This window comes from Artibeus jamaicensis, unplaced genomic scaffold (genome assembly GCF_021234435.1).
Source record: "Artibeus jamaicensis isolate MK-2021 breed Jamaican fruit bat unplaced genomic scaffold, CSHL_Jam_final contig_387, whole genome shotgun sequence".
NCBI classification, from domain to species: Eukaryota; Metazoa; Chordata; class Mammalia; order Chiroptera; family Phyllostomidae; genus Artibeus; species Artibeus jamaicensis.
Window position 1 is genome coordinate 1,364,479 of NW_026521812.1, and position 12,277 is coordinate 1,376,755.

The window sequence follows — 12,277 nt, forward strand, 5'->3', positions numbered from 1 at the left end:
ACGACCTGTTCCCCTTTTTCCCCCGTTACCCCCTCCTGCCTCCCCTCTGGTCACTGTCGGTTTGTTCTTTATTTCAGTGTCTCTGATTATATTTTGCTCACTTGTTCGTTTTGTTCATTAGGTTCCGCTTATAGGTGAAATCATATGGTATTTGTCTTTCACCACCTGGCTTATTTCACTTAGCATAATATTCTCTAGTTCCAACCATGCTATTGAAAAAAATATGAATTCCTTCTTTCTTTCTGCTGCATAGTGTTCCATTGTGTAAATGTACCACAGTTTTTTGATCTACCCATTTACTGATGGGCGCTCAGGCTGTTTTCAGCACGTGGCTATTGTGCTGCTGTGAACATTGGGGTGCATAGGATCTTTTGAATTGGAGTTTCGGGATTCTTAGGGTATAATCCAAGCAGTGGTATTGCTGAGTCAAAAGACAGTTTTATTTTTGAGTTTTCTGAGGAAATTCCATACTGTTTTCCACAATGGCTACATCAGTCTGCATTCCCACCAAGAGTGCACTAGGGTTCCCTTTACTTCACATCCTCACCAGCATTTGTTGTTTGTTGATTCGGCTTATTACGATGGCCATTCTCACCAGTGTGAAGTGGTATCTCATTGTGGTTTTAACTCGCATCTCTCTGGTGGCTAGTGATGCTGAGCACCTTTTCATATGTCTCTGCGCCCTCTTAGAGATGCGTCTACTCAGATCCTTTGCCCATTTTTTAGTTGGATTGTTTGTCTTCCTTGAGTGGAATTATGTGAGTTTTTAATATATGTTGGAGATCAAACCCTTGTCCAAGGTATCATTTGCAAATATATTTATTATATTATTTTCTGAGGAAATTCCATACTGTTTCTCACAGTGGCTGCACCAATCTACATTTCCACAAGGAGTTTGGAAAACTTCATTACATCAAAACTCAAGGCACCACCACTGAATATGGTCTCATGTTGGAACAGGACCTGATGGGGAGATCGTGGGCACTGAGGGACAGCATGAAAGAAAGGCCCAGCAGAAATGGGTAAAGGGGAAAGAAAAGGTGAGAGGGGGTCATCAGGGTCACAGTCTTGTCTTGACCCTTGCTCACCGTGTGTGGGGGCGACTTCTTCGTGAGTCCCCCCCCAAGTGCCATGGACACGAGTGAATGAATAAATATGGCCGAGACATGCTGGATCTGTTTGGGGCTGAGGGGTGGGCTGTGGCCAGTTTGTCCAGGGATACAAAGGCCAGCAGCGGCCAGTTTCTCCGAGGGGAAAAAGGCCTCGAGTGCCCTCTTCTCTAGCGCCTGGTGTTGATAGTAACTAATACATCAGGGAGGTAAACAAGAGTGGTAGAAAGCTGGGCGCAGTCTAGCAGGTAACGAAGGGCATGCCACCACCAGGACCCCTGACTTCCTGCCCTGTTAGGCAGGAGGCAGAAAGATGGCGAGACCAGTGAGTAGGAGATGGGCCTTCTCGGAGGTCTTTTGTTGAGGGGAGTTGTAGGGTGAGGGGGACATCATGGTTCTGCCTCTCAATTTTGCTTGTGTGGTCCCCAGTAATGGTAGTGGTTTCAAAATAAGCAGAAACTAATATTAACTCTGACTGGAGGCAAAGTGAGGCTTTAATGTTGGCCTAAATTCTCCTTTTCCAGATTCAGGGACAAAGAGGACCTTCTCCTCATGGAGAAGGACCCGATCCGAGGATGGCAGCCAAGGTGCTCCATTTAGAAGAGCATTTTCAAAATGTCACCAACCAATACCAAAGTTTATTCAGAATGAGACCAAGAATCTTCCTGGCATTTCTTTCTCTTCGGAAAGGCATGATTCTGGGCCATGTCATTTTTCCCTGGTGGTGACCCCCTTTCTTTCCCGCAGCAGGGGGTCGGGGTTTCTTGATTAAAGCAGAAACTCAAGGAGAAGGCTGTTAGAAAATTGGAAAGAGTGGCAGCTAGAGATCAGATGCTCCTGCCTTATAAATTAGTAGAAGATTATGCATGGCCAGCTGTACCATATAAATGCCTGGGTTTTACTCCACGCCATGACCCACTGTGTTTATCATATGGTCCAGCATCTGGTCAATTCTGTCCCCAACTTCCATATATCGATTCAAATCAAGCATTGGCTGGGGATTTATTTATGTATACAATTCAATCCTGATCATAATACCCTCCTGAGGTCTTAACTTGCAACACGGCTCAGATTTAACCCGACATGTCCTTTGTGTCGCGTCTCCAAGTTCCTCTTTCCCCGGAGCGTCATTTTACTTTCACAAGGCGTAGGCAGTAAGTAGCAGTCGACTGAGAAATACACACACACACACACACTCAGATATAGATATAGAATTCCCAAAGCCTATATATACCCAGAGAACCAGATGAGGGTACTCTAGAGTAAGGTAAAAGTAATGTTTTGTATGCCTTCAATAACTAAGATTTAAAGAGAGAGAGGTTCCCCCATGTTTTAAAAATCTTGGGTTTAACCTGAGGTGGCATGAAGGTTTTCTAAGTTTCTTTCTTTTGTAGAGACATTTTCCAAGGAGAAAAATCCGTTCATTGATTTCTTGCCTTTGGCTGTTTTGCTTTAGATGTCTTCATTCATTTCTTTTTAATAGGACCCAAGTTGCGTGGGCCCATCTTTGTGGAACAGTCCAAAGAATACTCTGATCATCCTCTCACCCGGCCCATCAACACACATTTTAGGTTGATCAAAGTATTAAATTGAAAAACTCAAACCAAAAAGAAACTTAGAAGAAAATGCTTTACCCTTTTTTTTTCTGGTGCCTAGAAGGGGAAAAGTTTTAGATTATAAAACAATGGAAGAAATTGTAATAGAAAAAGATTAATAGATTTTACCCCATAAAACTTTAAAGTTTCTAAGTCTTAAAATCTAACATACACTAATTTAAAAGACAAAAAGCAATGTGTGAATTTCTTTTTTGCAACAGATAATGAACACAGTTAATGACCTTAATAGATGAAGAATTCTTAGAGATCAACAAGAAAAACACCAAAGCAATCAATAAATAGAAAAAAGACACAAACAGTTCTCAAAAGAGTACATAAATATGCCTCTGATTGGTATGAAGTGAGATAGATTAAGATCTTCAGATTATTCAAAATAAAGCAATATAAGAAGGAATTATCATGCTAATAGTAATACTTTACCTGCAAAGAGAGTTTTTTTAAAAAGACCAAAATATTTGTAGGAGAATGACATGCCTTCCTCACTATCATTTTACCCAATTAAAAAGTCATTTGATATCTAGAGGCAAGTATGCCTAGAAAAGGCAAACCTGAAACTCTAAACCTGGACACCAAAGCATGTTGCTCAGTGGAATGCTTTAACTACAACCTAGCTGTTAACTCCACATGGTACGAACAAAGGTGTCTCAAAATCACTCACCTGGTGCCTTACAAACATCAGTGATGGAAGAAAAAGTAACTTGTTTTTTCCTACTACTACATCATAACGATCAATGTATTCTCTTTATCAGATTTTGTTGCCTGCATTTTTCCATTGTTTATTTTTGAAAGCTAACATCAACCCTTTGTGTGTGTTTCACACATACGTCATTTCGGAGATTTATACACCAGAGTTGGTAAACAAAGGCTGTGCAGGGTGTGTCTCTGCCTGGTACAGAAAGAAGTCATTTAAGACTTTAACGTGATTTGGAAATTAAGAATTAGATCATGTAAAAGTGTTAAGTTGAGAGAGCTGGTTTTAAAAATGCAAAGGAGGTGAGGGGAATGAGCTGCCTCCCTTCCTCCATCATTTTTATTTCATTTTAACTTTATTTAGGTCTTCTGTCTGCAAACGCATCAGTAAACATGCCAATCTGAAGTGACACAGCTTGAATTTGAAACATATTATTTAATGGAATACTATAAACGTGGTCACAGATGTTTCTTCACATTCTTCAAAACATAGGTGCCAACGTGACCCACCAAGTGGATTCTAAATATCGATGATGCGAAAAGCATAAACTTGGTTTTATGTAACTGGGCACTGTGGAGATTTTGCAAGGCTTCCGATTCTACTGGGCACGCTCTAACAGCCCGAGGTCACACAGAGAGAAGGAACTGTCTGCCTTTGACCTCCACTGGGCTCCACAAGCCCAGTCTCCCACTGACCTTTAGAATCTCCCCAAATAGGAAGAACACTGGCATTCAGAGCGACAAACTGTTCACAGCTTTATCTTAGGCACTTTACCTGCCCTGTCTCACTTAATTATAACAATAACAGTATAATCCCCATTGTAACAATTAGAAATCGGGGCTCAAGGAGATAATGGGATGGTCCATAATAATAAGATCCAAGATACTCAAGTGCCATCCCAAATAGCAAAGAAATATGAAATTATGCTTATTATAATTCTAATGATATGTGTGAGTGTATTTTCTTTGAAAAATTGTGATCTAAATATGAGCTATATCATAACACAAGGGTGTTAACCAAAACACAGGTTTAATGAAAATGCCCTTCCTTCAAACACAATAGTATCATAGTGCGTGAATCTGAAAAAGAGGTCAGCGCCTATTCTAGTTTGTAAGGAGCAAACATGCTTTCTTCAAGCTGAGCTGTCAATTTATCTGAGTGTATGGAAGGAATAAGGCACTCCTGATTCAGAATAAGGAATTTGTAGATTAAAAATAGCAGAGGGGGCTCAGTTTTTTGCCTCTTCATAGCACGCTACTGACCTCCTGTGGCTACATTTCAAGATGCAGTCTTAAACTTAAAACCGGTTTCTTTGGAGGGCTAAGCAGCAGTTGCCAGAAAGGATTCTGTAGAGTATGTCCCCCATGCTCCTGTGTCATCATCGGGAAGCTGGTTGTCACTGGACTTGAATGCAGAATTGCTGAGCTAATAAGCCCAGCTTTTCTCTGCTTGAAAGCTACAGCGCACATCTTAATGATTTGCCCACGCCTTCGCCCACAGCCCAACTTCTGTGTATCGTCTGTTTCTAGTCACTGAGCAAATATTATATTGGGGGCATCTGGTAGGTAGTTAACCTAAATTGTCTCATTTTTTTCTATATTGTCTCATTTAGTCATTGCAAAATTTGTATTGTCTCTATTTTACAGATGAGAAATCGAAGCTCAAGGAGCAGTATTTTCTCCCAAATCAAATGCATAAAAAGGGATTTTTGAAAAAAAGAATTCACATCTTCCTCCCCATCTTCAAGGTCTGCTAACATCTCCATGAGGGTTTCCATGACTGCCTGGAATACAGAAATCTCACCCACTCCAAACTTTTGTACTTAGCACACCATGCTCTGAACTATTGTATGTGAGTGGTAAAAACTCTGGGTGGTGTCTGGAGGAGAGGGGCGTGGGGCTGTAGATCCAGAACAGAACATCTCCCAGGGGCAGCATCTGCACATGTCGTGCGAGAGAACAATGGTGATGGCTGACACTTGCCAGTTGCTCACCGTGTGTTGGGGACAGGACACCTCAAATGCTTTACATGTTCTAATGACTGAATCTTTATACCAACCCCACAGTGTGGGTATTACTAATAGCCCTGTTTCACGGGTGAAACTAAGACACTGAGAAGCGAAAAAAGTTGTTATGGGTTGAATTGCGTCCCCAAAATATTCATGTGTTGAAGTCTTAACCAGTATCTCAGCATATGCTCTCATTTGGAAATAGGGTCATTGCACATGTAATTAGTTAAGATGGGTGTTATACTGCAGGAGGGTGGGTCCCTAATCCAATAAGAGCGTGGCCTATTAAAAAAACACCATATGAAGAGACAGACACACACGGTGGGGCTGGGGGGAGACGCTGCCCCCAAGGAACGCCGGAGATTGCCAACAAACCACGAGAAACGAGGAGAGAGGTATGAGACTGATCCCCCTCACAGCCCTGAGAACAGAGATCATTTTCACTCTTTCCAACTTGGATACATTTTACTGATTTTGATTGCCTAATTCCTCTGGCTAACAAAAGCAGTAAGAGTGAGCATTCCAATCTTGTTCCTGATCTTACAGGAAAAGCTTTCAGCCTTTCACAATTGAGTATGATATTTGCTGTGAGTTCTCTCATATATGAGAGAGTTTTTATAATAATGAGATAGTTTCCTTCTACTCCTAGTTTATTGAGTGGTTTTATCATTCAAGGACATTGAATTGTGTCGAATGCTTTTTCTGCGTCCATTGAGATGAGCATGTGGGTTTTTTCTTTATTCTGTTAATGTGGTTACGGGCAGACCTCACTTTATTGAGCTTCACTCTATTGCGCTGCACAGATATTGCATTTTCTATAGATTGAATGCAAGATCCTCCACCAGTAAAAAGATCACACTCACTTTATTGCAATACTCAGTTTACTGCAGTGGTCTGAAACGGAACCTACAATATGTCCTAGGTAGGCCTGTATCACATGAATACATTTTTGTATATTGAAACATTCTAACGTTGCAGGAGTAAAATGCATTTGGTCATGGTGTTTAATCCTTTTAATATGTTGCTAAATTCAACCTGCTAGTATTTTGTTAAGGATTTTTACACCAAGGCTGGTAAGGGATCTATGCCTGCAGTTTTCTTTTTTCCAGTGTCTTCGCTGTGTTCTGCCCGGGGCCCTCGGTCCTGTGTCTCATCCACTCTCCTTCATCTCCCAGGGAGACCACACCGAGCCTGCCCGGCGGCCCTTCCCTGACCAACGGTACTGAGTGAAGCATACAGAATTCAACTGTCAACTCATGGTCTGAACTTTTATGGGCACTCTGAAATAAAAGAAAGAAGGTGTTTGTAGAAAATTGGAAAAAAAGGAATTAGTAACTCTAAAAAAAAGAGAGAGAAGATGCAGACCCTGATGTTAATGGAAACTTTCTTCTGTCCTGAGTGTTCACTTCCTATGAAAAGGGCTGTAACTCTAGGCCACTCTCTACCCCTTTAATGCAGCAGTTTTTAGCCTTTTTCATGTAAATTAATTACAATTCCGGGGCACACCAAAAAATACTCTTTTTTCTGATCTGACAAAAAAAGCTATAATTTTGATTCATTCACACCAGACAGCTATTGCTGTGTTGGCTCTTGTCCTTTTCTTACTTGACAATCTAAGGGAAAAGAGGTTAGTGCCCCTGACTAAGTAGCCAGGTGTTGCATATTTTAAAAATTCTTGCAGCTCCCCTGTTGAAGTGCTGCTTCGACTACTTTGCTGGTCAGCCTGGGAAGGATAATCAGACATTCTCAACCCCACTCTGCCTTTCTCCCTCCTGGGAGCGAGCTGGTCCGAGAGAACAGGAGCCTGCCACCACCCAGCGTTGCTCCGGTAGGTGGCGACGCTACTATAAACCTATGATTCATAGGAAGCCCATTCGGCTCTCATGCGATGCTACATCCTCCATTTTAAACTCTCATCAGTAATGAAGGTATTACTTTTACTTCAATATTTGCCTTTTTGTTTGCTTTTTTCAACTAGGTTAGAACTTACGTAAAAAGAGGGGCATTAGCTCTTGTTGACATCAACAACTGGCAGCCTGAATAGAATCTGCAGTCAATCAGCAGAGGCTCAAAGAATAGTTTTCCTCCTGCTAAGGAGTGCATAGCTTCTACCGCTCCTCCTCGCAGTGTGGTCTGCAGGATCGCAGCGCCGTTACCCAGGTGCTTGTGAGAAACTCACTGGATTGGTTTCCGACCCTCACTTACCGCAGTGGAATCGGCATTTTAATAGGATCCGGAGGTGATTCGTGTGTGCATTAAAGTTTGAATAGCAAGGCTCTAGAGAGTCAGTAACAAATGTGAACGAGGGTGAGCATTGCTTTCTCCCAACTCCATCTTAGACCATACGAATCACCTCTGGTGATTACATAATTTCTAGTTATTCTATTATTTAAAACATTGTTTTAATTCACTCACGAATTATGTTTCATGTAGATAGTACCTCACAACAAGTTTCTCCACAAACCTTTGCAATAGTAATAAAATTATATAAATATAAATTCATTTTTGTAAGTGCATAGCACAACTTGCATTTTCAAAGGAGGATAAGTATTTTACATAATAGAAAAATAAATGAACTCTATTAAATGGATTTATGGGTATTTTCTACAGTATTTGAGTTTCCAGTCAACAGTTTAGCTCTAACACAGAGGGCCACTGACACTCCTGCAAGTGGAATAAAACCTTTTGTATGAATCTTTATGAAAGTCTCATTTACATTTTTGGCAGTGATTTGCCACTTTTGACAGAAGAGGGTGAGAAGCAAAGGAAAATGTGACTCATTTACTTCTTCTTTTCAACAGAATGTCAGCCTGCGTCCTACCGAACACATTTCAAGGTCATGTTGTGAGATGATAATACCTGAGGTTGGGTGCTGTGCTACCAGTTGCGAAGCACCTTCCCATGTATCGTCTTGCTCCTCCTCCCACCCACCGGCCAGGTAGGTGCATGAAGCTTTTTCTCCAATGAAGAAAGTCAGGCTTGCTGGGGTGGACTTGCCTGAGATGCAAAGCAGTAAAGGGCAGAACGAGAAGTCCCTTCTTCTCCCTCCAAGCCCAAAGTCCAGGCCCCTCCAGATGGGGTCTGGATGGAATTTGTCTGAACGTGTTCTGTTCCACAGAGCTACAATACAGACACGGATGTGCAAAAGCTAACAGTGATGGAATAATTAGCATGTTTTGGTACTGCTTTAAATGTTTTAGACTTGAAAATTTACTGAAATTTTACAAGTGCCCACGTTTAATTCTCACAACAACATGATAATGTAGTTTCCTATATAAGTTATATAGATGACTTATATAGATGATAGATATTCCTATGTGCTCTTGGTTTGGGGTTCAAAGAAAATTTCTCAATACCATGTCACAAATTAGCTTCTATGAAATTAAAAAATTCTCTTCATTACTAGAATAAATACATCAATTTGGGTTATAAATGACTTCAGACAGCAAATGACATACATTCAGTGGTATACCAATAAATACCTAAAATCCGCTTTTTGGAGAGAAAAGACCCCGATTGGTTGCTCTTGCTGATTTCTGTGGTGCGATTATTTCCACCAAGGTCAGCATCAAGCTGCCAAGTTGGCAGCGCTGACCCCAGAGCCGGGAAGATGTGTGCACGTCAGCTCTTACAAGTTGGCTCTCACCTGTGACGGGCCCAGGGCTGCGCACGACCCATTTTCAACCTGATGTTCTTCATAGTCATGAGTGAGCCCAGACTGCTTTGTTTTTAAGTGTAGATTATAAGAATTTGACAAATTTTGAATTCTTATTAATTTTTTCAAATGTTTTTCCAGAATGAGTTATACTGGTAGTCTTTAGACAACACGAAGACCCATATGTAAGCCACTAAGTCAAGGGCTGGCAAACATTTTTGTCTCAGGCCAGTGCTATATTTTTGTCCCCCTTTCCCACAAAATCCATCTGTTGAAAATCTAATGCCCATGGTGATGATGTTAGGAAGGGGGGCCTTTGGGAGGTGACTAGTCATGGAGGTGGTGCCCTCATGAATGGGGCCAGTGCGCTTACAAAGGAGTCCCTTAAAGCTAGCTCACCCCTTCTTCCACCACGTGAGGACACAAGGAGACATCTGCCGCTGGAGAGAGAGCCCTCACGCAACTGTGTTAGCACCCTGATCTTGGACTTCCAGCCTCCAAATCTGTGAGAAATGAATGTGTGCTGCTTTTAAGACACCCCATCTGTGGTGTTCTGCTGCAGCAGCAAGAAAGGAAATGTTCTGGGCTTTGCAGGCCTCCTACAGTCTCTATTGCATATTCTTCATTGCTTTTACAATCCTTTAAAAATACAAATGTTATTCTTAGGTCTTGGACGAATCAGAAACAACTGGATTATGTCCAGGGACTAGATTTGGTCCACAGGCTACAGCTTGCTGATCCCTTCTCCAAGCCTGGAGAAGGCAAATGGGGGAAAGAAATGAGAATGGTCACCGGGTCAGATACTCCCGTTCTTTACTGCGTATGTGATTCGGCATATGTGAAAATGCAGGTCACAGCCTTCTACCTTACAGAGTTCTGTGGGTTAAATTAATTAGTTCCTGAGAGCTCTTCCTAAAGTATAGTGTTTCAACAACCATAGGAAATAGCATTATCCTAAATTGCCCATGAACTACTGCGACTACAATCCCAGTTTAATTGAATGAGTACCCAGAGAAGAAAGTACTAGCTCTTCACATGGAAGCCCCAGAAATAGAAGAGAACTGAAAGAAGTTGGAGTCATTATTATAAAACCCTCTGCCTGTTCTAAGCCATCCTTGAGGCAATATCCGGGCACTGAATAGCAAGTTCAACCTCAGCTTGACTTAGCGTTGTTCAGGACTCTGACTCCACAAATGCACTGCCTGGCATACAGTTGGTGCTCAGTCTATACTGAATGAATGAATGATCATATCCAATAGCTGAGCCCTTATATTCTGTGAACTATAGCTCCCCCAAGCCAAAGACCTAACCCATCTGCTCACATGGCCACCTGCCTATCCCAGCCCCAAGAGGATGTCCTCTCGATGAATGGAGATGTTTCTGGGGCTCCGTGGATAGAGAAAAACGAAGAGAACACTGCGTATATGATATTCAACCATCCATAATTGTTGAATAAATGTCTGTCCCATTCTTTATATTTTCAAAGTTAAAATATTATAATCATAATTACATTCTACTGATAGATAATCATTGTAAATAAATAAATAAATAAATAAATAAGAGGAAGAAATCTCACTTTTGAGCTGACCGTGAAATCAATCCAATCTGACACGGAGGAGGCATGTCCTGTGAGCGGGATTGATATGAGCACATCCTAGGATAGAGGGGATCTTAAGCTCCACTTCTCTTTCATTATTATCTAATGTTCAGACAAAGGGTCACTATTTGAAAATGCTTTATAATAATTTGTTAATCTGGTATACTTTATGACCAAGAATTTTAGAGCATTTTAATTTTTAAAAACATTTCTATTTGAACACATTAGTTGTGTTTCAAATTTCGATGTCTAAATCAAAACTCATTCCTCTCAATTCTACTATCTCAGAAACTCCCCACCTTCACTCCGGAATGTGTGAGCTGGAACCCCCTTTCTAACTTCGAATAGGGACAGTTCTACCTACTTGAAATGTGTTTTTACTTTATCTGTTAAGTAAAGCGTTTTTACTACATGGACAATGAGTTAAAAGATGATAAAGATAGATTTAAGAATCTAGCTTTAGAAAAGGCAAGCATTTTTTTCAGATGCCGGAAAGAAAAACTGTGCTTTTTTTTCTCTATCAGTAAATGAGGAAATGGAATTTGGCATTGAATTACAACATGTGTTAGAATCCAAAGAGACACCATGAAGTCCCACTGGACACAGGAGCTGGAATAATTAGAAAAGCTGGTACTGCAATAAATAGAAAGGGTTCTTCATAGGCCAATTCAAACTGGTCGATATGTTTTTATAGAGTTATGAAATCATGCAGCATTTAGTTATATTTCACTTTTATTCATCTCCAGTGAAGCCATGTTCAAACCAGGAAATTAATTTTCAGTAAAAGAAGGATGGAAATACCACAAAATAGTGATATTTTAAATCAAATAAGTGAATCTAAAATTTTTAAAAATCAACTCTGGGATTAAAACAAATGAAACAAAGTTGCTTCTAACCTTATATAATTGATCCTAAAATACCTAGCAAGAGATTGCTACTGCCAAACCTCACACTGTAGAAAATCTACACTGGTACCCATCCTCACCTTTCCACTATGAAATTAAACAGTGGTGACTGACCAGTCTCAATGATTTTGTCCATATAAATTAGCCATTTTCTGAATTCTCTACAACATTATTTTACTAACAAACTCATGTTATTATTCTTTACTATTCTATATGTTATGGAATGTCTTGTTTTCCATCCATTGGTATCCACAAGAGAATAAATTAATTTAGTAAGTAATCTAAGCCTGTGTTTCCCAAACTTCATTGCAAGCAACAATATTCCTGTAAGATGTTCTATTTTTTTTTCAAAGAACCTATGCACCACAATGTTCATAGCAGCACAATTTATAATAGCCAAGAGTTGGAAGCAACCTAGGTGCCCATCAGTAAACGAATGGATCAAAAAATTGTGGTACATATACACAATGGAATTCTATGCAGCAGAGAGAAAGAAGGAGCTACTACCTTTTGCAACAACATGGATGGAACTGGAAAGCATTATGCTGAGTGAAATAGGCCAGGCATTGAAGGACAAATACCATATGATCTCACCTTTGACAGGAAGCTAAAGAATAAAACAAACAAGCAAACAGAATAAAAACAAAGACACTGAAATAGAGAACAAGTGGGCAGCGACCAGAGGGGAGAGGGAAG